Genomic DNA, 26,241 nt, shown 5'->3' with positions numbered 1-26,241 from the left:
AAGGGAAGGGAAGGGAAGGGAAGGGAAGGGAAGGGAAGGGAAGGGAAGGGAAGGGAAGGGAAGGGAAGGGAAGGGAAGGGAAGGGAAGGGAAGGGAAGGGAAGGGAAGGGAAGGGAAGGGAAGGGAAGGGAAGGGAAGGGAAGGGAAGGGAAGGGAAGGGAAGGGAAGGGAAGGGAAGGGAAGGGAAGGGAAGGGAAGGGAAGGGAAGGGGTTGGAAAAGACCTTTGAGATTATCAAGTCCAACCTATCACCCAACACCATCTAATCAACTAAACCATGGTACCAAGTGCCTCATCCAGTCCCTTCTTAAACCCTCCAGTGATGGTGACTCCACCACCTCCCTGGGCAGCACATTCCAATGGCCAATCTCTCTTGCTGGGAAGAATTTCTCCCTAACATCCAGCCTACACTTGCCCTGGTTTAGATATAGATATCTATATCTGTATCTTATCTATATCTATCTAAATATGTATTTAGATATATGTATTTGACTTCAATCAGAATGCTAACCTGAGAGGTATTTTAACATGGCAAGTAACACAGCAGTAGAACTATTCTGTCTTTTTGCCAGGTGGAGCATAAAATTGAGAATCCTTTTTACAGAGGGGCATTTCTCTACCAAATTTCAAATAAAGAAATAATATCTGAAGATGTTGCTGTTGTCATGGGGAGTCCCTCTCATGTGCATGTCCCCTCATTGTGCATGTTACTTAGAAGCTACCTTCTGTATGAGTCCTTCTCTGTGAATATCCCTGGCCCCTTTGCAGCGTAGCTGCAGTTTAGATTTTATCATCTGCAGCTTGGAACAACCTTTGGAGTGTGCCAGCGAGCTGTGACCTTTTAAATGCCTTTGTTGCTTGGTAGAAAGGCTGAGTCACTGGTGAGGGATTTGTGGAGGATGCAAAGTCAAAAGAACAGATGGGACAGATTCAGCCCAGGTGTGGCTGCAGCCAGAGCTGCTTTAGAGCTGAATGTGAACCAAGATCAGGCTTCCTCCAGGAGAAGGAGACTGCCAAAGCACCTGTGGGTGACGCTGCCTCTCACCCATCACGACCAAGCCTCTGCGTCAGGACGTGGTGCAATAAGACACAGTTTGCACTTCCCCATTACCAGGACTGAGCCTGTTCAGTGCTGCACAATTCTTGAAGTACAGAAAGCCCTGCAGAAAAGCTAAGCTCCGTTCAGACTTCAGAAAGATGTGCCCCAATGACCAAAGTCATCCCTTGGCGGAAAGTTCAGACCAGAGAGAAAATTCAAAGGCCTCTTATTTTTAACCAAGAATGCAGCAGTTTGTCTCAATTTCCCAGCTCAAACAATGTGGCAGGCTGATGAGAGTGAGATATTTTCTATGGGCTCAGTTCCTACTATTGTTTCCAAGCCAAATGTGAGGCTAGATAGTAATGGGTCAGCCCACACATAGTCGTGGCACAGGCTTCTCTCACTAGTTGCACGCCTGTGTATTAGAACAAAGGAACACGTGAAGGCAAGGGACTTACAGTCTTCTTCCTTTCTCATAAGCATTTTGGCAAGTACAAATTTGGAGCAAATCAGGGAAGTTTCTCTAGATTTCATTGGGGCTTTTTTTGGGTAATGCTTTTAGTGCTCTTCACAACTGGTTTCCCCCAAGAGTTAAGCATCTAAGCAGTGGCAGCCAAAGGATTCTCTGAAAAGTTACATTTATGACAGAATCCAATGAAGCACAGAGGGTGGAGAAGGGCCTGGGAGTCCTGGTGGACAACAAGTTATCCATGGGTCAGCAATGTGTTGGTCTGAGAGCTGTCTCATCAAAGAGGTTCACCTTCTACTGCAACCAGTGTAATAGACTAGAACAGAATAGAATAGAATGGAATTAACCAGGTTGGAAAAGACCTTTGAGACCATCAAGTCCAACCTATCACCCAACACCATCTAATCAACTAAACCATGGCACCAAGTGCCTCAGCCAGGCTCTTCCCAAACACCTCCAGTGATGGTGACTCCACCACCTCCCTGGGCAGCACATTCCAGTGGCCAATAACTCTTTCTATGAAGAACTTCTTCCTAACATCCAGCCTAAACCTCCCCAGCACAGCTTGAGACTCTGTCTTCTTGTTCTGGTGCTGGTTGCCTGGGAGGAGAGACCAACCCCCACCAGGCTACAGCCTCCTTTCAGGTAGTTGTGGAGAGCAATAAGGTTTTCCCTGAACCTCTTCTTCTCTCGGCTAAACAACCCCAGCTCCCTCAGCCTCTCCTCATAGGGCTGTGCTCCAGCCCTTCTCTGGACATGTCCAATAATCCTACTGAATAAAGTGTGGCCCTTTCTGGTTACCCTCTGTGAGTCCTCTGAGGAGAATCTAGAGGCCCAGGGATCAAAAGCCACCCAAGCTGAGCAAACCAACACCCTAGTCCACATCCTTGCCTTTTTAGGTAGCTACTCTTTGTATAGGTCCTGGCAAGGAACTTTGATGTGCTCCCCAGTGCTGCTTTGCTGCACCTGCATCACAGGTAAAAAGGGCAAATAAATGAAGACTCTTTACCTTCTCTTCCATGCTACACACACATATGTTGCTTCCTGACACTGGATTGCACAACTCAAATATTTGAGACTGCACAGGACCTGTTGTTAATAACTAACTCCCTGGGTTATGGTAAGGTGGATTACAGCATCATGCACAAGCAGAAAGGAAAAGGGAAAAGAAAGCTTTTGGGAGTGTGTCTGGTTATGTGATTACACCAAGTGTGATCAAGCAGCTGCACCGCTTCAGAAAGAGGTTTAACAAAGCCTTTTGCAAATAGATGGATGCTGGTAAAGGGATTTGTGAAGGGCCTGGAGCACAGGAGCTATGAGGAGCATCTGAGGGATCTGGGGGTGTTCAGTCTGGAGAAGAGGAGGCTGAGGGGAGACCTCATTGCTCTCTACAGCTGCCTGAAGGGAGGTTGGAGCAAGGAGGGGGCAGCCTCTTCTCCTTGATGCCAAACAACAGGGCCAGAGGAAATGGTTACAAGTTGTGCCAGGGGAAGTTCAGGCTGGATGTTAGGAAATATTTCTTCACTGAAAGGGTTCTCAAATATTGGAATGGTCTGCCCAAGGCAGTGGTGGCGTTACCATCCCTGGGGGTGTTCAAGCTGCATGTGGACCTGGTGCTCAGCAGGGTATCATTATACTGATCTGCAGACTGTGAGTGTGATTGGTGTGCCCAGTGTCAACAGGAGTGGAGCAACCAAAAAGCCACAGCACGAAGAGGTGCCTGACTGAGTTCTGCTTTCCAGCCCTCAAGTAAAATCTCCTCAAGACATGCTCCAAGTGTCTGCCATCAATCCACAGCCCACATTGTGAGCTGGTCTGCCAGAGAGCCCATGACTCCCCTGCCTTCCAGGGGGGTTGGAACTGGATGATCCTTGTGATCACTAAACCATGGCAACAAGTGCCACATCCAATCTCCTATCCAAGCCTTATTCAAATACTCTCCCTGTGAGTTCCAGCTATTTTTCTGGGCCCTCCATCCACCTTCAAGACAACACTATCAACTGCATGAGGGAATAGTTTATGGTAGGTCTGCATTACATCCCACTGCCTAAAGTTACTTTCAGTGGTGAAATGGAATTATCATCCCAAACATCTCTCAAAAGTGATTAAAAACACTCTGGAGCGAGGCAAAGCAGCACGTTTACTCAGATGGAAACCAGGCAATGAAGTAATTTTTCTCCTGTTCACAAGGTTCCCTCTTGAGAGTGAAAGAAAATATTGTTTATCATTTCTGCTCACAGTAAGTGAGGGAAGAGAAATAAACAGAGGAAATGACTGGTGACTGAATTCACAGAAGCCTCAGAGAAATGAAGACGGGCTGAATAGGATGAAGCGGGTTTAACAGGCAGAAAAGGGAGAAAGAGGAAGAGCCTCTCTCCTCAGGCCTGCAATTTCATAAGCCTGAGTCTTTCTCAAAGGGAGGACTTCTTCCTAGAGGGGAGATGTTTGCCACAAGAGATCTTCACTGCTGTTCCCTCCTGCTCAGCAAAGCAAAATCAGCCATGCTGGGAGAGGAGTGCCTTTAATCCAAGATCACTACAGCATTTCAGTTCACTGAATCCCCAGGGGCTTACTGGACTCGGTCAACAAGTGCTCCAATGCCTGCAGAGGTCTGAGTGATGCTATGCCACCCCCAGCCCACCGCAGTCCTGAGCTTCCAAGGAGAGAAAAGATGGAAAGAGCAAACCCAAGCTCTTCTGAAAACACAACCAAATGTCCCTTCCTTTTAACATTCCCCACATTTGCATAACATTTCTCCATGTGAAATTTCATGGAAATGAAATCAGGTCTGGTTCCAATTTGCAGCTTTTTTTCAGCTGAGTGGATTTTTTTTTTTGTTTCCTAACCCTGCAGCCAAAACACTCCCCTGAATGGAAAGTTCAGCCCTCTCCTGGCTGTAAAATTTAAACAAATCTACTAAAGAAGCTTAATTATTGTAGAAGTCCTTTTGCTCTTTAATCAGGACACACTAAGAGCCCTGGTGAGGGACACTTTTAGATGGTTATGAAGTACAGAAGGACACCAAAACTCTTCTTGCAAAATGACAGCTCCTTCCCCCAGTAATTCTGCGAGCCCTGGCTCTGTGGAGGGCTTGGCATGTCTCTCAAAATCACACCACTCACTCTGCTTAGCAAGGGTGAAGGCCACAAGAAGCCAAACTGTGCAGCAGAAATCACAGTATCACTAAGGTTGGAAGAGACCTCGAGGATCATTGAGTCCAACCTGTCACCACAGACCTCATGACTAGACCATGGCACCAAGTGCCACATCCAATCCCCTCTTGAACACCTCCAGGAATGGTGACTCCACCACCTCCCTGGGCAGCACATTCCAATGGCTAACAACTCTCTCAGTGAAGAACTTTCTCTTCACCTTGAGCCAAAACTTCCCCTGGCACAGCTTGAGACTGTGTCCTCTTGTTCTGGTGCTGGTTGCCTGGGAGAAGAGACCAACCCCTTCCTGGCTACAACCTCCCTTCAGGTAGTTGTAGAGGGCAATGAGGTCACCCCTGAGCCTCCTCTTCTCCAGGCTATACAATCCTAGTTCCAAATGTATGGTGCTGCCCTGCTCACCAAGCCATGAGAAGCCACACAGGACAACAGGCAAAGATTTTCCCCCGTCCCCCTTATTTTTGGAAAGCTTTCTCAAAGTCTTTCCCAAAGCTTCTGAGAGTAGTTGAGTGTTTCTTTGATGCATGTGCTCAGCATGCATTTGACAAGAGTTTCCTGAAGGCTGCTAAGCACACATCTGATCCTTTCCCACCCAGGTTTTGCAGAGCCTTTTCCCTTGCTCTCACAGCTGCTGTCCAGCAGTTATAATTATAGAATGATAGAACTGTTAGGGTTGGAAGGGACCTCAAGGATCAGCCAGTTCCACCACCCCTGCCATGGGCAGGGACACCTCACACCACAGCAGGTTGCTCACAGTCACATCCAGCCTGGCTTTCAAAACGTCCAGGGATGAGGCTTACACCACCTCCCTGGGCAACCTGTGCCAGTCTCTCACCACCCTCATGGGGAAGAACTTCTTCCTAACATCCAAGCTGAATCTACCCATTTCTAGTTTTGCTCCATCCCCCCCAGTCCTATCACTCCCTGACACCCTCAAAAGTCCCTCCCCAGCTTTCTTGTAGCCCCCTTCAGATACTGGAAGGCCACAAGAAGGTCCCCTCAGAGCCTTCTCTTCTCCAGACTGAATTCAAAGCAAGCCCAGCTAGTCAGAGCTTTCAGGCAGTGACCAACACTTTTCACTCCCTCAGAGACAAATACCTGTCCTCAGAAGCAGAGTCATCTTGCAGTTGCTTTGATCCCACTGTCCTCCTGGTGTTTTTATCTGCCATTGCAGTAGAAGGTGGGAGAGAGCATTTATAGGACTGAGAACTGACCAACATCATAAAGCTTGCAAAAAGCCCTTGTGAACCACACCTCCACCACCAACACTCTGTTGGCTGACTGATCAACATCAAAGTGGGTAACTCCTGACCAATGACACTCTGTTGGCTGACTAATCAATATCAAAATGGATAACTCCTGATCAATAATACTCTGTCAGCTGACTAATCAGCATCAAAGTGGGTAACCCCTGATCAATAATACTCTGTTGGTTAACTAATCAGCATCAATGTGGGTAGCTCCTGAACAACAAGGACACTTTCAGCATGGCAATATCCACATGCTTTGGACCACAGAGATGTGCTCTGTTGCCCTGCTGCTGCCGCTGCAGCTCTGAGGTGATGTCTCAAGAGTAATAGAGCTGCTGCTGGTCAAGTCACATCATAGCATAACTGCTCTCAGCTAGATGCCCCTTTTTTGTGTGTGTGTAGAAAGAAATGGCATCCCCCTGTGCCAGGGGAAGTTTAGGCTAGGTTTAGGTTAGGAAGGTTAGGAGGTTTAGGTTAGGAAGAAGTTCTTCATAGAAAGAGAGATTGGCCATTGGAATGTGCTGCCCAGGGAGGTGGTGGAGTCACCATCACTGGAGGTGTTTAAGAGGAGACTGGCTGAGGCACTTGGTGCTATGACTTAGTTGATTAGATGGTGCTGGGTGATAGGTTGGACTTGATGATCTCAAAGGTCTTTTCCAACCTGGTCTGGTCTATTCTATTCTATTCCATTCCATTCCATTAAGCTATTCCAAGCCTCTCCTTAAGAAAGTGCTCAGTGTTATTGTCATCTCCTCCTACCACAGCAGCAGATGACAGGGTGAAGAAAGCTGTGGCTGCTGATGCTTGAGAAATGAAGCAACAGTTCCCTCCTTTGCAAGACTGAGCGAATCAGTGGCATTGGTAAGGAGTTCTGCATGGACAACTGACTGTGTGCTACTGCAAACATGGGACTGGAGCGGAGGGATGGGCTGGGAGTGGGCTGCTGGGACTGGCCGTGTGTTTATTCCAGAGCTGCCCCACACCCTGGGGATGGATCCTGGTGACTCCCTGGGCTCGGCAGCAGTGTGACAGGCACCGGAGATGTGGCAACAGCGTCAAAAGTGTAAGTTGGAGGAAATCCCCCAAGTGAAAACAAAGACTTTGTAAGTCATTTCCTCCAAGCTGAACAGAAAGACATCTGTGTTGATCCAGCTTTTACACACCAGGCACAACACAACAATTTGCTTGCAAGCAGCACAGACCCTGCTTGCTTTCTTCTAGGCAGACCCTTAGAAACATGAGAGGTGTACTTCAGCTGAACTTCACAAGATTTTCCTCTCGGTTTCTACAGATAAGGTTAGAGTAAGAGAAAGAGGTAAAGACGACCGTGGTATCTCTCTGCAGAGCCCGAAGTTCAACAGACTCCTGATGGATGCAGAAAGCCACGTTCAGCTATGCTGGCTGTAGGTGAGTGTCTGAGCTTTGGGGTGGTTGGTTACCCATGGTTAGGTACGACAGGAGGTATCACCCAGGGGCACCTGAGCATGAACAGGTCTGTGCTGGTCATCACATAGCAGCAGCCTGGGGGTGCAAAGCCTGCTCGGGATCGACGAGCTCAGCCCACAGACCTGGGGGTGCTCAGCAACCGCGGTTTGGGAACAGAAACACCTGAGCACATTTTAATCGACGCACGTTTTAAAGGCAGCTGGTGCCGAGCACGGAGGCACACCCAGATTTTGAAGGGCGGTTTGTTTCTTGCTCCGTGTGCTGTAACTCGTCTTTTTCTTTTGCTTCATCGCCGCGTTCCCGGCTCTGTTCGACGTGGAGCCACTTTCTCCCTCCAGCTTCTCGCCGTCCCGCACCTGCCCGGAGCTCTGAGGGCGCCCAGACCAGCGCTGCCAGCGGGGCGGAACGGGGCGGGTGCAGTAGCAGGGCCGCCTCCGCCGCTTCCTCCGCCGCTGCCCCGCGGGGAGCCGCGCTCGGCGGGGCGCCGGGAGGAGGAGGAGGCGCCACGGCCGTCTTCCCGGGCCGGAGTGGGGCAGTACGGTGCCTCCCTCTTTCCCTTTCTCCTTCCACGGTGGCAGCCGGGACATCCAGGTGAGGCAGAGCCGGGGCTGGCAACCAGCGGGGCCGTCCCGTCCGGGAGTCTGGGGGTAGTTTGTTTCATCACGCTGCCGGCGGCCAAGCCAGCGGTAGCCTGTCCCGGGCTGGCTGGCGGCGGTTGGTGGAGCGCAGCCTTTCCCATCTGCTGTGGCAGCTTCGAAGGTGTGTGGCACCGTTCCCCGAGGAAGGAGGCATTGCCTCCTCCCCGTACGAGCGCACTCGGGTCTGTAAGCGGTGGATAGGACTTAAAAGTTACTATAGCTTGTGTAATATAAGGGGCCGCAGCCCAGGCTGCCGCATCCAGTGCAAAGCTTAGCACTTGCTGGGTGTTTCTTTGTTCGTCTGACTGCTCTGAGTCTTTACTTCTATCTGTGCTGCTAAGGTTGTTCCCCCTCCTCTCCAGGCGTATTAGCATGGTGTGTGGGTCCCGTCCCTGCTCCACGGCGCGGCTGTCCTTTCTCGGTGGCGAATGAGCTTATCGTAGCCTTGTCCTGGGATAGGCTCTACCTGCAGCTCATGCTGGAGGTGGCTACACTTGCATGGTGCTTTTCCACAGGCGTTCTTTCTGTGCGCTGTGAGTTGTAACCCATAATTACCTGCACTGTAAGCCGAGTTTTGAGCGTAGACATGGCCATGAGCTCCTTGCCTTGAATGGCATGTGTGTACCTTCTGTGACAAACGTTAATCTGAACTGCTTAGCGTTGTTTTATGAGTCAAATAAACGATGCTAGAGCTTTTACAGGTGAGTGTAGCAGAAATGCCTATAAAAAGCTGTTTTGTGAGTACGTGTTTCTGAAGCCTTTATTTTCATTTTAGAGTAAATGTTGCTGATGCTTTCTGTGTTTCAGCGCTGCTACAGCGTGGCTGCAGGGTGACATGTCACTGTTTAATTTCTCAGAAGCCTATCCAGTGGCTGGAAGATGGGGTTGTTACTTATGGCTGCCATATAAGTATTTGTCTAGGGCATTCTGGGCCATCCCAAAGCAGCACCCATACAGACAGGCTCCCAGTTACCCGTGAGGGAGTGCTGGGGGTGACTCTGCACATGCTCCTCTTTCCTTTCAGCGTATCAGCCGTGCTGCCCAGAGCATGGCACCCGTGCAGAAGAGGGAAGGCCCTTTAGGTGTCCTGCTCTTGTTTCACAGATGCTCCTCTTGCAGGTGAGGAGGTAACCAGCAGGCAGGGTGCTACTCCTAGCCTTTTGATGTGCCTTGTTTGTAAGGGAGCTAGCGAAGGCAAGAGCCCATTCTCTATCAGTCTCTCAGAGTCTTTGTATTTCTCTGGGTCTAATTGAAATACTTATTGACAGATCACATCTTATGGGAATATAATTCTATTTGTCTCTGTGTTTAGCCCTCAGTGAAAGGCTGCTTTACATGTTCTGCTGAACCTCTAAGTGAATACCCTGATGTGAGTGTGGCTGCTGAAAGGACTGGAAACAGAGCAATGTGGTTGTGTTGGACACCTGCTTACTCCCTCACATTTGTTTGTTTTGAGATAACCTCACAGATAGGAAAATCAACCCCAAATTCATTCATTTTTGAGTACACCTAGTTAAAACATGCTTCCAGTTAGACCTGTCCTGATGTGACTCTAGTTTTCATCTGCCAGACCTAATTTTATTATCTTTCTAAAGTGTATAGGAGTACCACTTTCAGGTTTTCTTTTTTCCTTTAAACATATTCCTGTAGACCTCAAGAAATGTTCTAAATGTTTTAAACCCACTGATTGTGAGACAGCTGGGATTATATCCTAGGCTGGGCTGCACTGCAATCCTCAGCTGTGGGCTTGGGGTTGTGGATTTGGCAGTGCAAGGGATCCAGTAACCTGGCTGGCTGCCTACAACAGCTAAAAAGGGAGGGGAAAAATAAATAACTAAAATACAGCTGATAAAAGAACATTAGCTTCACATTGTTCTCTCCTGCCCTGAAACAACACTGCAGTCAGAAATGCTGTAATAATCTGTGATATCCTGTAATTAAAGGTAAAATAAGTGGCAAGTGTTACTTGGAAGCATCAAGGTAAGCATAGAATAGAATAGCATAGAATTAACCAGGTTGGAAGAGACCTCTGAGGTCATCAAGTCCAACCTATCACCCAACACCATCAACTAAACCATGGCACCAAGCACCCCATCCAGGCTCTTCCTAAACACCTCCAGTGATGGTGACTCCACCACCTCCCTGGGCAGCACATCCCAATGGCCAATCTCTCTTTCTATGAAGAACTTCTTCCTAACGTCCAGCCTAAACCTCCCCAGCACTGCTTGAGACTCTGTCCTCATGTTCTAGTGCTGGTTGCCAGGAGAAGAGACTAACCCCCACCAGGCTACAGCCTCCCTTCAGGTAGTTGTAGACAGCAAGAAGGTCTCCTCTAAGCCTCCTCCAGGCTAAGCAGAGGAGGCTCAGGTAAGTACAAGTAAATACATCATAATTCCCAAGTGCAGGTGCAGCCTGTTGTAGATTTGATTCCTGCTGTGCTGTCTTAGCTTGTAAACTGCATGCAGCAGGTAAGGTGCAGCATGGTCTAAGTTTCATACAAGCAGTTTTATCTCCCCTATGCAAAACACTTCTCTGTGCCTTGCACAATGGGGTTCTGTGCTTCCTGCTGTCAGTGTGAAGATCATGGGGGGGTGGTGGTGGTGGTAAAAGTGTCTTTAGCCCCTCTTAACCATTGACCTCTGAGATGTTTTTCTACTTCTGCCCATTTTATTTATTTTGTGAAGTAAACTATTGCTGCTGAACTTGGAATTGTGCTTTATCAACAGGCATGTTTGTGTATGCCAAAGGATCAGTTGTAGCAGTCCACAATCTCCCTTCTGCAGAAAGAGGATAAGAAAATACAAAAATCAAAACACAGGGGGTGAGGGGAAGTATTTGTATAGAGCAGAGCAAAGTTTGGCATGAAGGAGGCCTGAGATGGTGGGGTTTTTATAGTTCAAAGAACCTACTTGCTTCTGAAGGGGGTCTATCTCACATTTTTGGGGCTTGGACTGCAGATGTTTTGAGTATTCTGTAGATGCATCTGTTTGTAGACAGCTATTAATACCCTGGCCAAAAAGTGTCTGCAGGGCTCAGTCTGTAGTTGTGCCCTGGAAGTTAGAGTGGTGATGTTGGTGAAGTGACCTGCTAACACCCCTTGCTTCCTCCATTATGCAGGATGCAAGAGGACTCATTCCACTGCTTGCAGCCTCACAGACCTCTGTCCCAGTGTGGAGGAGTCAGCCCAATTTAGTCCTCTTGGTCGAGGCCTCATGCTAGCACTAAGCATACTGCTGACATAATCATACAATTGTTAGGCTTGGGAGGGACCTCAAGGATCAGCCAGTTCCAACCCCTCTGCCATGGGCAGGGACTCCCACACTAAAGCAGGTTGCTCAGAGCTGCATCCAGCCTGGCTGCAAACACCTCCAGGGATGAGGCTTCCACCACCTCCCTGGGCAACCTGCGCCAGTCTCTCACCACCCTCATGGGGAAGAACTTCCTGACATCCAATCTGAATCTACCCATGTCTAGTTTTGTTCCATTCCCCCCAGTCCTATCACTCCCTGGCACCCTCAAAAGTCCCTCCCCAGCTTTCTTGTAGCCCCCTTCAGATACTGAAAGGCCACAATTAGGTCTCCTGGAAGCCTTCTCTTCTCCAGGCTGAACATCCCCAACTCCCTCAGTCTGTCCTCCTAGGAGAGGAGCTCCAGCCTGCTAATCATCCTAATGGGGCCCAGCTCTCCAGAAACCAGGGAAGTTGCATCTGCATTTTAGTAAGTGCTCAATCAGGTCTCAAGAAATGTATTTTTGTTAATGCAAGGTGTTTACTTAGAGGCACTTAGTGCCATGGTTTAGTTGATTAGATGGTGTTGGGTGATAGGCTGGACTCGATCTCAAAGGTCTTTTCCAACCTGGTTGATTCTGTATTCTGTACTTCTAAAGGCAAATCCCCACTATGCTGTGCTGGCACTTGGGCAGAGGAGCACTCTGCTGCTGCTCTTCTGGTCTAGTCTCTTGAGTGTGTTTTCTAACAGGAATAGGATTAGGAGAGCAAGCAGTGTGTAGGAGAGGGGAAACTGGTGTCAGGGTGGACACACGTGCCCTTTGGTGTGGCAGAAGAGGAAGTGGGGCGCAGCGGCTTGTGGTTGACTCCTTCCCCATGGCTGTCACAGCTCCAGCAGCTCTCTGTCATCCTCTCCCCTGGCTCAGCAGCACAGGCTGTGATTCAGAGTCAGGGAAAACACCACGTGAGATACAAATCTTGAAAAACAGTCAGACTTCTTTTTCATGTGTAGGAAGATGAGCCTCATCGCAGGAGAGGCTTTGTTGAGGGGAGGAGAGGGATTTGCCCTTGGAATGTGCTGCCCAGGGAGGTGGTGGAGTCACCATCACTGGAGGTGTTTAAGAGCTGCCTGGATGAGGCACTTGATGCCATGCTTTAGTTGATTAGATGGTGTTGGGTGATAGGTTGGACTTGATGATCTCAAAGGTCTTTTCCAACCTGGTTGATTCTATCCTATTCTAGTTTGCTAGGCACATGGAGGTGGGTGAAGTAAGGAGAGGCCTGCTGTGTTCAGATGGAATCATGGAATCTCTGGAAGAGTGGCAGAGGACACATCTTGGTTGACTGACTCTGTCCTGCATTCCAGGTTGTGCAGTAAAGTTCCTACTTACCTTGGTGTGGTGCAGCCTTGGTACTGTGGGCAGCAGAGATGATTGTAAGGAACCTGCAACAGAGACATGAGTTGCCCTGGGAGATCCTTAGCCTAGCTGGCATGTGAGACATGTTCACTGCCTACAGAGGGCTGTTGTGGGACATTTGGGGATGGGAAGGAGAAACCTTTGGCCATGTTCACTGTCTGAGGCAAAGCAGCAGGCTACCAACTAGGCTACTGCAGTTCAGCTCTTGAGGTGAAAATCCTATGTGACATCAAACAAATGTAGGAGAAAAGGGGGAAACCAAAAAGATTACAGAGTGCTGAGGTATGTAGGACCTCTTTCTTGGCACTCCTGCTTTTCCTCATTCATGTTTCTCTTATCAGCAGATGCATGAATGGGTACCACTTTGCCTCCTGTAGGGTATAACTTCATGTATGCTCAAGTAGGTCACAGCTGGGTTTCCTGTCAGGAGGGGTTTTGTTCAGCCCTGTGCCTTCAGTGAGCTGAGAGCTGATTAAATCAGAACAGCACTTTCAGTCTAGGCCTTGTTTGCCCTTGAATGTGGGGTAGAAAAACCTGGCTTTGGGTGGGACAGGAAGCAGGGTTTGGGGTTTTTTTTTCTTCTGAATCAGGGGCTGGGCACAGACTCTGCCCTGCTGGACAGTGCCCTGTCCTCTGTCCTGTTAAACTGAGACCAAGTCCTTGCTATTTATGCTTATTATACAAAAATAAGTTCAGTGGGTTTTTTAGCTCCACAGGATAGCCTCATAATGTGCCATGGGACCCAGATAAGTGCCCTGCAGGTTCAGCTGAATGTCTAGCATGTGTTACAACTCAGCCCTGTGCACAAGTCTTGTCAGGTTCCCTGTGCTAGCCTACAGTGCAGGGGAGAAAACCACCATACACCAAGTTCTTCATGCGTTCAGGGCTCCTGCTTGTCCTGTGAATTACAGGCTGCTCTGTGCCACAGGCTCAAGCTCTACATCCTGGGAGAAAGAGCAATTTGGAAGGGTGTGTGTGTGTTTCCCTGACCTTTCCCATCCCTCATTAGAAGCATCTCTTCCCAACTGAAGCTGCAAAGCACAGCCATTCCCAGAGCCACTGTGGGCAGAGGAGAGAAGGGTCCTGTCCTTCCTTGGGTTGCATGACCCAGTTTGAGGGATGTGTTAGCCAAGAAGGCCAATGGCATCCTGGCCTGTATCAGAATTAGCATGGCCAGCAGGAGCAGGGAGGTCATTCTGCCCTGTGCTCAGCACTGGTCAGGCCACACCTTGAGTCCTGTGTCCAGTTCTGGGCTCCCCAGTTTAGGAAAGATGTTGAGTTGCTGGAAGGTGTCCAGAGAAGGGCAACAAAGCTGGGGAGGGGTCTGGAGCACAGCCCTGTGAGGAGAGGCTGAGGGAGCTGGGGTTGCTTAGCCTGGAGAAGAGGAGGCTCAGGGGAGGCCTTCTTGCTCTCTCCAACTCCCTGAAGGGAGGTTGTAGCCAGGTGGGGGTTGGTCTCTTCTCCCAGGCAAGCAGCACCAGAACAAGAGGACACAGTCTCAAGCTGTGCCAGGGGAGGTTTAGGCTGGATGTTAGGAAGAAGTTCTTCCCAGCAAGAGAGATTGGCCATTGGGATGTGCTGCCCAGGGAGGTGGTGGAGTCACCATCACTGGAGGTGTTTAGGAAGAGCTTGGTGAGGCACTTGGAGCCATGGTTTACTTGATTAGATGGTGTTGGGTGATAGGTTGGACTTGATGATCTCAGGGGTCTTTTCCAGCATGGTTAATTCTATTCTACAAACTGAGCTGAGTGGACTAGCTTTTCCTGTCCCATGGGACATCCTCTAAACTGGTCACATTAAATATACTTTGGGATCTTCTGGAAGTAAAATGGCTCCCTAAACTGTATCCAGCAAAGATATTTAAACACACACTGTTTAATATGGATCACAAGTGCCAGGGCAACTTCACTTTGTCTTACTTATGCACAGTGCCTTACAGGATGTGTTCAGCTATGCAGCCACCTGCGGTTTTCTTTTCCCATTGGGCTACTGTCTCGTTCAGACCATGGCTGGTTGACTTTTAGACTGTGCATTAGGAAGAAGTTTTCCCTGCATGATTGGTCAGGCACTGGAACAGGCTGCCCAGGGAGGTGGCTAAGTCACCAGCCCTGGATGCATTTAAAGGTGGTTTGGATGTGGTACTTGGGGATGTGGTTTAGGGGTGAACCTTGCAGAGTAGGGTTAATGGTTGGACTTGGTGATCCTGAAGGTCTTTTCCAACCTGCATGTTTCTGTGTGATTCTGTGACTTGTTTCACTCTGCTTTGTCATGGTAGGTCATGACGACTAACTTGACCTCAGCGCAGAAGGTTGGCTCTAGACTCATTCATCCTCAGTGCTGCTTAGGTGGAGTGGTTTGTGGTGTTGGGAGGAGGCATATTTACAGCTCTGCTGTGTCAGGTGAACTTGAGGGTCAATTTTATGGGATGGGAGTTTGGGAGAACACCAAGATGAAAGGCTGTGATGCAAGAGCTGTGTGAAATTGGCTGGAGGATTGTGGTTCTGCATTAGGGGCTGCAGGCAGCTCCTCTGCCATCCCAGCAGCTCTCTCTTCCCATCAAGCATGAAGGGGGTTACAGCTGTCTGAAAAAGATAAAAGAAATCATGGGCAAGCAGCAAAATTTCCTCACTTTTAATCCCTTTTTGGGACCTCTTGACCTGAGACTTATTCTGAAAGTCAGTGCAAAGCAGGCACTGAGCCCTAGCCATAAAGAAAAGCCTTATCTTACTTCTGCAGTGTCTTAACTTTACTCATTAGTTTTGCCCATAATGGAACTGGGCTGTGGCAGCCCAATGTCTGGTGAAGCCCTTTCTGTAAGATCCTTATACCTCACCATGCACAGAGGAGTAAGGTCCTGTGAAGCATTAGTGATCATGTTGCCCCATGTCTCAGAGTTGAAGCTGAATGCTGCTCCTTAAGATGATAAATGTCTTGTGACACCTGAGAAGTGCTCCCATTCCCTGTTTAGCTCACATCAGTTGGAACACCCATCCTGACATCAAAAGCTGACTTCAAGGAGAGCAGAAATGAGAAGCCACTTTGCTAGAGGTGCCTTGCAGGAGTGAAAGGAAGACCACAGCACTGCCTCAGCTGTGGTTATTTTCAGTCTGAGTTCATTTTTTTCCTCCCCCCCCCCCCCTCAGTTAATATTTACATTTTGACATGACTGAAGCTAAAGCCCTTTGGCATTCCTTGTTGCTTAAGCTGCACTGTGTGTGAAGAGAACACTCTTCAAGGTCACAGCCTGAGTTTTCAGCCTGTGTGGACACTTCATTAGCAAGCAGCTGAAAATGCAAGTAAAATTTGGACAATTTAATGAAACTCAAAAAGTAGTTTTAGGGTAGAGGTCTACCTGAGATTTACTTCAGTGACTTGAGGAAAGTAGGTGTCACTCCTCCAAGTATGGCTCCAGAAAGTACTCAGCAGCCTGGATTCCACTTGGAGTGGTCCTTGCTTTTTGATTGTATTATTGTACATCACAACCTACATGTGGTTCAAGCACAGGGCAGCACAGGAACTGGAAGGCTTGGACAGCTGTCAAAATAAAATGGAAGCTACTCTAAGGACAGTGCTTTGAGCAGCTAAGCATGCAGAGAGCTTGAGGAACACAAAATGTGGTCTGGTAGAGTTAACTCTACAATTTTAAGTGCAGTCACGTGGTAATTGTCACACCAAGAGCTGTGCTGTCCCCTCTCAGTGGAGGGAGAGTGTGATGTGATATGGGGAGGGGGTTTTGAGTTTCCTTTCTGTGAAAATATTCCTTGTAACTTATCCAGCCCAACAGGGTGTAATGTGGTGGGTTGACATTAACTGCCCCCCAACATTAACTTTCAGACCAGCTCAGTTGGAAGCAAATGGAAGCTGTGTTTACAGGGCCAAACTACAATCTACAATGGGATGCCATGAATGTGTACAGAATATGATGATGTATGATTCTGTGATAATATGATGTATGATTCTGTGGTAATATGATGTATGATTCTATGAACATATACAGGATTTACAATACTTTACAGATACTTACTATTAACAAACACCAGGAGAACCCCCCCCCTGCTCAAGAAGAGCAGGGAAGCTGTCTCTCTGCCCATCCCCTGTCCAAAAGGGAGAAAGGAGCAGAGTGGGAAAAAAAGTAGCTGTTAGACTTAACCAAGACAATGCAGCCAAGGTCAAGCACAAGCAGATTAGTTAGGGTTAGCTGTTTAGGTGGGTTGGATTGGTTGATGGGTTGGATGTAATGATCTTGAAAGTCTCTTCCAACCTGGTTTGGTTTATTCTGTTTATTCTATTCTGTAATCCCTTCAGAGCAATGAAGTGAGCAGAGAAGAGATGAGAAGAGGGAAGGTTGTTTTGGTATAATCATTCCTATAGTAGATACAGAATTACAGAATCAACCAGGTTGGAAAAGACCTGAGAGCTCCTCAAGTCCAACCTATCATCTAGCACCTCCTGACAACTAAACCATGGCTCCAAGTGCCACATCCAATCCTCTTTTGAACACCTTCAGGGATGGTGACTCCACCACCTCCCTGGGCAGCACATTCTAGTGGCCACTCTCTAGGAGGAACTTTCTCCTCACCTCCAGCCTCAACTTCCCCTGGCACAGCTTGAGACTGTGTCCTCTTGTTCTGGTGCTTGTTGCCTGGGAGAAGAGACCAACCCCCACATGGCTACAACCTCCTTTCAGGTAGCTGTACAGAGCAAGAAGGTCTCCCCTGAGCCTCCTTTTCTCCAGACTAAACAACCAATATCTCTCCAATGGAATAATTTAGAATTATCTCTATTTTCCTTTTCACACCCAATAGTGATTAATTAGGCTACACCTCGAGTCCTGTGTCCAGTTCTGGGCCCCTCAGTTTAGGAAGGAGGTTGAGTTGCTGGAACAAGTCCAGAGAAGGGCAACAAAGTTGGTGAGGGGCTTGGAACACAGCCCTGTGAGGAGAGGCTGAGGGAGCTGGGGCTGCTTAGCCTGAAGAGGAGGTGACTCAGGGGTGACCTTATTGCTCTCTACAACTACCTGAACAGGGGGTTGTAGCCAGGCAGAGGTTGGTCTCTTCTCCCAGGCAACCAGCACCAGAACAAGAGGACACAGTCTCAGGCTGTGCCAGGGGAGGTTGAGGCTGGAGGTCAGGAGGAAGTTTTACACAGAGAGTGATTGCCCATTGGAATGGGCTGCCTGGGGAGGTGGTGGAGTCACCATCCCTGGAGGTGTTCAGGAGGAGACTTGACAGGGTGCTTGGTGCCATGGGTTAGTTGATTAGGTGGTGTTGGATGGTAGGTTGGACGCGATGATCTTGAAGGTCTCTTCCAACCTGGTTTATTCTATTCTAATTTACATTCTTCTACTTTTCTGCTTGACATCTGTAACAATTTTAAAGGCATAACCTAAAACTACCACACAGGGTAAGAGTCAGTCAGTTGGGGTTGAGTCTCTTCTGCGTGTCTTGTGGTGGAGGGGATGTATCCTGGTGAAAATGATACAAGGGGAAGCTTGACAAACAGGAACTTGCAGTATTTCCTGTCCCTCACTTTGCTGCCATGGGTTTTTCCTCATGCACAGAAGGCAGCTGTGACCTGTAAATTGAGGTCTATCAGTCCTGTCTGGGTGAGAGAGGTTTGGGGACAGTCAGTCACTCACTAGGCACAGAAAAGCAGCAGTTATCATGTGGCTTTATAGCACTACCTCAAGATAAAGACTTTTCAGAGGAAATACAGAGTCAATGTGGATGCCAACATGTGAGTTGTGGGCAGTGGTCCCTCTGAGTCAGCTTCACAGCTTTGTCTTCAGCTGCAATTCCCCTCTTGTTGTTGAAGTATTTCTTCATGTGCACCTTCCACCTAGTCTAGTGAGTGCTTCTCTCTGTCTCTATTCAAGACTACTTGTTTTAAGTGTCTATTTTTCTGATGTCCTTGTTCATGAGTATGTTTCAACATAATGTGGTTGCTGGTTCATTTTGGGTTCTCAGGATCACAGGATGTTAGGGGCTGGAAGTCACCTCTGGAGATCATTGAGTCCAAGCCCCCTGCCAGAGCAGGATGATAGAATCCAGCACAGGTCGCACAGGAACACATCCAGACAGGGCTGGAAAGTCTCCAGAGAAGGGGACTCCACAATCTCTGTGGGCAGCCTGTTCCAGTGCTCTGTGACCCTGCCAGTGAAGAAGTTCCTCCTTATGTTGAGGTGGAGCCTCCTGTGCTGGAGTCTCTCTTCATTGACCCTTGTCCTAATCCAGGGTGCAACTGAGCAGAGCCTGTCCCCTTCCTCTTGACCCCCAGCCCTCAGATATTGATAGACATTGATTAGATCCTCTCTGTCTTCTCTTCTTCAGACTAAAAATTGAATTAAACAGTCCCAGCAAAGGGGAAAAAAGCACATTAGGTGAATTTTTACTATACATTGCTAGCCTCTCCCCCCTTAGCATGTGATTGCCTGGGCAGTGTCTTTTGCATGCCTGATTTTGTTAAAATAATACTAGTGTGCATATGTTGGAATTGCTGCTGGTGGAGGGTACAGGGCATGCAGGAGCTGTGCTTCATTTCTTGTTCACAAACCTGTCTGGCTGTTGCCTCAGATAACCTGACTAGTCAGTGTAACTTCAGTGTTGTTCTTCAATATCCATATGGATTAGGAAGCCAGAAGCAGCCAGTTCATCTTTTTGTACCAGATGGAGCATTTGGAATCAAGAACCAACCTACTCTGAAACAAAATGAGGTCCTGTCTTGGTTTGAGGGCTGCAGCGAGGGTCAAGTTGAAGGAGCTGTGTGGGTGCTTAATCGAGGTGAGATGATCAGGGTTGGATGGGGCCTCGAGCAGCCAGATTTAGACTGGAGATTAGGGAGAAATTCTTTACAGTGGGAATGGTGAGACACTGGAGCAGGTTGCCCAAGGAGGTCATGGATGCTTCTCCCTGGGGGTGTTCAAGCCCAGGTTGGATGAGGCCTTGAGCAGTCTGAGCTAGTGGAAGGTGTCCCTGCCCATGGCAGGGGGATTGGAACCAGATGGTCTTTAAGGTCCCTTCCAGCCCGACCCATTCCATGAATCTGACTACTATGCATGCTGCTAAGATGTTTTCACAGGCCAGGTTGGATGAGGCCTTGAGCAGTCTGAGCTAGTGGAAGGTGTCCCTGCCCATGGCAGGGGGATTGGAACCAGATGGTCTTTAAAGTCCCTTCCAGCCCGACCCATTCCATGAATCTATGACTACTATGCATGCTGCTAAGATGTTTTTCACAGGCCATCCACAAAGTAACTAGAAGGCTGACTAAAAAGGATATTGTCTTGCTAAGTTTGCTCTCATTTGGAGAGAGAATAGTTGGCTTTGTGCCTGCAGTGGGGTTGTTAACAGCTACTCCTATGGAGCACAGACATTTGGCTTGGCATCTACTCTGCATGAATGACTTAAAAGTGTGGTTGCCTGAAGTAAGATACAAAGAAGGTCAGGATTTTAGCAGGATGGAAAGCAGACTGTGGTCTTCAGAAACCCAGGAAAAAGTTACAGCAGCTCCTTGGAGCTGGTTATTTCATCTGGTTCTGTTAAGATGATGTTGGTTGGAATGAAGAACATTACAGCAGCCACCACTTCTCTCTAACATCCTGCTTATCTGCAAGCCTCAGCCCTGAAAGTGCTTCCCCCCACAAATTCCCTGAAAGCCTTTTTTGCAAGTTTTCTCTGGCCTCAGGACTTCCTGGGAGCTCTTCCCAGCCACACAATCATGCAGTCCTTAGCTGTGTTACAGGTGGGTATAGACTGGTTTTCCCACAAGCCAGCCCTGTGCACCAGATGCTTGAGGAATGTAGCTGTCCTTCTGTAGCTACAAAAGCACTCAGCTGCCTTCTGTGTTGCACATGCTGCAAGTTGTTGTCCATTGTGGGAAATAGTGTAGTTTCTATACAGTGACAAAGAGGCAAAAGACAGTATTTTGGAGAGAAATGCAGACGTGGTAAAAGGATGTGGAGTCCCCCCCAGGGATCAGTGCTGGGCCAAGTCCTGTTCAATATCTTCATCAATGACATTGATGAGGAGACAGAGAGCCTGCTCAGCAAGTTTGCTGATGATACCAAGCTGGGAGGCTTGGCTGAGACACCTGAAGACTGTGCAGTCATTCAGAGACTTGGACAGACTGAGATCTGGGTGCAGGCAAACCTCAAGAAGGATAAGTGCAGGGTCCTGCACCTGGGGAGGAATAACAGGAGGCGCTGGAACAGGTTAGGAGCTGCCCTGCTGGAAAGTAGCTCCTTGGAGTCCTGGTGGACAGCAAGTTCTGCATGGGGCAGCAATGTGCCCTTGTGGCCAAGAGAGCCAATGGGATCCTGGGGTGCACCAAGAAAAGTGTCAGCAGGTCTAGGGAGGTTCTGCTCCCCCTCTGCTCTGCCCTGCTGAGACCACACCTGCAATTTTGTGTCCCATTCTGGGCTCCCCAGTTCAAGAGAGACAGAGACCTGCTGGAGAGAGTCCAACAGAGAGCCAGGAGGATGCTTAGGGGACTTGAGCATCTCCCCTGTGAAGAGAGACTGAGAGCCCTGGGGCTGTTTAGTCTGGAGAAGAGAAGACTGAGAGGGGATCTGATCAATGTCTATCAATAGCTGAGGGGTGGGGGGGGCAAGTGGAGGGGGCCAAGCTCTTTGCAGTGGTGCACAGTATAATAGGGCAAGGACCAATGGATACAAACTTGAGCATGGAAGGTTTGAGCTCAACATGAGCAGAAACTTCTTGACAGTGAGGGTGACAGAGCCCTGGAGCAGGCTGCCCAGAGAGATTGTGGAGCCTCCTTCTCTGGAGCCTTTCCAACCCTACCTGGATGCATTCCTGTGCAGACTACCTTAAGTGATCCTGCTTTGGCAGGGGGGTTGGACTGGATGGTCTCTGGAGGTCCCTTCCAGCCAGTAATGTACTCTGATAGTGTGATCAGTGCTCCATGACCCTCTGCACAAGGCAAATCAGGTCATTTAAGGGTAGCTTGAGACTGGTTGAGGTGAAGTCATAGTTGATGGCTGTTTCTACTCAATGTGGCATGTACCTACAGACCACTTCTACATACCTCTAGAGACGTGGGGGGAGGGGAAAATTAATTCATAAAGGCTTTATCAGACTTAAAACCAATCCAACTCCTGGTATGCTTTGAAAGTTGTATGTCGGCCAAGGGATGAGTGACTCAGGGTCTTCCTCCTTGGGCTCATCTCTGTGTTTCCCATCAAGTTCAGGTGAAGGAAGCTAGTAACAAGATGGTTAGGATCACAAGCAGGTGCAGCAGAATCTGCAGCCAGAAGGAGTCATTCCAGAGTAGTGTGTAGTAGTGCAAGTGCAGAGTGGAGCTTTTCTGCCATCAGAAGCCAAGCCAGGATTCCTGTGGCTTCAGCTGTGCCATATGGATGTACAAGTGGCACCTTGTCATGGCAGAGAACAGACACCTCCTAAGGAGCCTTTCAGGCTTGCTTAATGCTGGTTAAGTACATTCATGCCAGAAAAACTTTCCTTTAGCCACTGATTGAGTTTTCTTGGTGGTGTAGGATGATAGGTTGGACACAATGATCTTGAAGGTCTCTTCCAACCTGGTCTGGTCTGGTCTATTCTATGTATTTTAAATGTAATTCCAAGTAATGATCATAGAATCATAGAATTGTCAGGGTTGGAAGGGACCTCAAGGATCATCTAGTCCAACCCCCCTGCCATGGGCAGGGACACCTCACACTCCAGCAGGTTGCTCACAGCCACATCCAGCCTAGCCTTAAAAACTCCAGGGCTGAGGCTTCCACCACTTCCCTGGGCAACCTGTGCCAGGCTCTCACCACCCTCATGGGGAAGAACTTCTTCCTAACATCCAATCTGAATCTACCCATTTCTAGTTTTGTTCCATTCCCCCCAGTCCTATCACTCCCTGACACCCTAAAAAATCCTTCCCCAGCTTTCTTGTAGCCCCCTTCAGAGATACTGGAAGACCACAGGTTCTCCTCAGAGCCTTCTCTTCTCCAGGCTGAACAGCCCCAACTCCCTCAGTCTGTCCTCATAGGAGAGGTGCTCTAGACTAGACTGCTGACTGTTTAGAGGTTGGTTCTAGCTCCAGAGTGAATGTGCTTGAGCCCATAGGAGGTGAGATGGTGCTGGATATAATTTCTACTCTTCTCCACTGCAACAGATGTCAACACAATGGTACAGAGCAGGACTGTGGTTGTGTTTCAAGTTAATGCAAAGTTAGGTTCATTGTGTTGGTGTCAGTTACTTGGTATGTGTGCTGCAGAGCAAGAAGAGTTAACTTCAATAGTTGGAGAGCAAGTAGCTGTTTAGGGGGAAAAAGTTCATCTGGGAGTGTTTGGAAAGAGAAGTAACTGAGGAAGTATTAGTCACTCCCTGTGCATACAGCAAGTCAAAATTTGTATGTATTACAGGACTTGGAGCATGTCAAAAGAGTGTCCTGACTACTGAAGTTAATTGAACTTATTGTGGTGTCATGCATCATGTGCTTATCTGAAATTGGACAACATCTGGAACAACCAACTCAAATTTTGGAGAAAAAGAAGGAAATTGGTTACTGCAATGAAAGAGGTTAGCCTCAGGCACTGTTTGTTTGGTTTTCTTCTTATTATTATTGTCTTTTTTTTCCTCCCCCCTTTCTTCCCCAGAGATATGATTTGCTTTTCTTAGATTTGCAGTGTTGTGCACAGCACCAACTGACCTCCTACTTACTGGGGAGCTTTAGGATTCCTAAACAGAGTGAAGTTCAACCTCTGATTGAACAGAAGATTTATTTTTCCAGGCCTCTAAATCTCCATCTTCCTGGAGAAGTAGGAAAAGCTTTGGCACAAGCGTCGCCCATTTCCTTTGCCAGCCTCATCTTTGCCTGTTTCTTCAGTCACTGGGTGTTGCTGTTTCTTTTCCCTCCTTATCAGCAGGGGATTTTTAGGGGAGAGGCTGAGGCAGTAGCTCTGCTTCACCAAAATGAGCACCTGGCAGTGCAGGTCAACGGACTGGTGAAGTGGCCTTGGTCTGTGTAGAAATGAAGTAAACACTTTGCTCTCTCTGCGCTCCTGCTCCTCCAAACCAACACTATGCCAGCTTGGAGGTAGTTCTTCCATCTTCCTTTGGAAATACTTGCTACAACAAAGAGGATCATTGCTTTCTGAAGATACATACACATGTAGGAAGGACCAGCACACCCCATCCCTCCTCCCAGTTTGGACCCTGAACTTCTCTTTCTATTCATGCCTTAGCTTTTGCCTTTTCTTTGTCAGCTGAGGGCAAGTTGTATTTATGCCAGTAAAGCAAACTAATGCTCTTCAGCAGACCTTTATGCTGTGCAAGTGAAGGAGCAAATTGCTTTGTCACAGGGGTTGGAAATAGAATAGAATATAATAAGCCAGGTTGGAAGAGACCCTCAGGATCATTGTGTCCAACCTGTCATCCAACACCACCTAATCAACTAAACCATGCAACCAAGCACCCTGTCAAGTCTCCTCCTGAACACCTCCAGTGATGGTGACTCCACCACCTCCTCAGACAGCTCATTCCAATGGGCAATCACTCTCTCTGTGTAAAACTTCCTCCTGACCTCCAGCCTAAACCTAAATCATCCAGTCCAACCCCTCTGCTAGAGCAGAACCATAGAATCCAGCACAGATCACACAAGAATGCATCCAGATGGGTCTTCAATGTCTCCAGAGAAGGAGACTCCCCAGCCTCTCTGGGCAGCCTATTCCAGTGCTCTGTGATCTTCCCAGTGAAGAAGTTCCTCCTCATGTTAAGGTGGAACCTCCTGTGCTGTAATTTCTATCCATTGCCCCTTGTCCTGTCAGAGGGTGCAGCTGAGCAGAGCCTGTCCCCTCCCTCTAGACCCCTCAGATATCTATATAAACATTTCTTAAATCTTCTTTCAGTCTTCTCCAGACTAAGCAGCCCCAGGTCTCTCTTTCCTCATCAGGCAGTGCGGCAGTGCTGCAGTCTCTCATCCTCAGAGCCTTCCGTTGGACTCTCTTGAATCAATCCCTTGAACTGGGGAGTCCGAAACTGGATGCTCTGCTTCATCTGGCCAGCTGCTGTCAGACTCCTCATGGTATCCTGAAGGCTTGGTGGTGGCACCACAGTGGATGAGAGCTGCTGGATGTCAGCAGAGAATCAAGTTGACCATTTTCACTGTACTTTATATGTGGGATTTAGAAACAAACATACACCTAAGCAATAAAGTTTGGACCTGGGAGAAGCTACTGACTCCCTTCCAAGGATTAATATCCAATATCAGTGCATAAAAATAGTAGTCAGGCTTGGATTTTGTCCTTGTTTGAGCATCAGGGATTAGGCACTGTGGAAATGGCAACAAGTGCCATACCAGGCAGTGTGTATAGTTACCCACAGCATCCTCAGTCAGCTGTTTGAATCATCACTGATAGCACTCTTAGGTCAAAATTCAGGCATCTGCTCTCAAAAGGAGGGTAGTTTGCTCTACCTGTCCACTGAGGCTACCAAATAAGTAAAGCTGTTCCCTGCTACCTGTGTAAATGCAGTAAACCCTCCTAAGAGGATACCTGAGTTTGTGTCAGACTTGGCTTTCAGTTGAGCAAAGAGTGGTTTGCAGCATGGCCTGGTTACTTCCACCTCCAGCCAAAGGGTTGTTGCTGTGTTACCCTGCAGCCTGTTTACTTTTTAACTTCAAGTTAGTGCAGGCAAATATGAATTTGGTTTTCACAGGATCTGATTGCATATAAAATTAGCCACTTGTTCTTTGGCTGACCTTCAGACAGGCTAGAGCTTTGGGTGTCATTTTGAAATCTGTTTGAAAGTTTCACACCCCCCCAGACTCCCCCAAATAAAACCCAAACCAAACACCTGCATTTCTCTCAGTTTAGAGGAAAAACTAGCTTGCCATGTGATAAAATGAGATAAGAACCAACCCAAGCATAGTTTACTTTTCCTTTTCCTGGTAAATGATCCATATTAAGTGTCATTACAGTGCTTTCCACCTCAATTCCAATTGAAAAATGATGCTGAAGTAGATTTTACTGTAGTTTGGTTCCTGTGAAATTTACCATTTCCACAGGGATTTACAGAATACAGAGTTAACCAGGTTGGAAAAGACTTCTGGGATCAAGTCCAACCTATCACCCAGTCAACTAAACCATGGCACGAAATGCCTCATCCAGGCTCTTCTTAAACACCCCCAGTGATGGTGACTCCACCACCTCCCTGGGCAGCACATCCCAATGGCCAATCTCTTTCTGGGAAGAATTTTTTCCTAACATCCAGCCTAAACATCCCCTGCCACTGCTTGAGACTGTGTCCTCTTGTTCTGGTGCTGATTGCCTGGGAGAAGAGACCAATCCCCACCTGGCTACAACCTCCCTTCAGGTAGTTGTAGACAGCAATGAGGTCTCCCCTGAGCCTCCTCTTCTCCAGGAACATCCAGCTCCCTCAGCCTCTCCTCACAGGGCTGTGCTCCAAACCCCTTGTTGCCCTTCTCTGGACACCTTCCAGCACCTCAACATCTTTCTTGAATTGAGGAGCCCAAAACTGGACGCAGTACTCAAGGTATGGCCTAACCAGTACTGAGTACAGGGCAGAATGACCTCCCTGCTCCTGCTGGCTACACTTCCATAGCAG

At 48.3% G+C, this 26,241-nt stretch overlaps 1 protein-coding gene across 1 annotated transcript in view; it reads left to right on the top strand.

Moving 5' to 3' along the window:
* The first annotated feature begins 7,847 nt into the window (after positions 1 to 7,847).
* Positions 7,848 to 26,241, top strand: part of TEC (tec protein tyrosine kinase) — a 67,749-nt gene continuing 49,355 nt past the window's right edge. The window contains exon 1 of the mRNA XM_068137648.1: positions 7,848 to 7,964. The gene's annotated coding sequence lies outside the window, so the exon portion shown is untranslated. The remainder of the gene's footprint in view (positions 7,965 to 26,241) is intronic.

Source organism: Melanerpes formicivorus, unplaced genomic scaffold, assembly GCF_026170545.1.
Source record: "Melanerpes formicivorus ecotype bairdi unplaced genomic scaffold, bMelFor1.0.p_v2 SCAF_4, whole genome shotgun sequence".
NCBI lineage: Eukaryota > Metazoa > Chordata > Aves > Piciformes > Picidae > Melanerpes > Melanerpes formicivorus.
The sequence above is the reverse complement of the archived record's forward strand: the minus strand, read 5'-3'. Positions and strand labels throughout refer to the sequence as shown.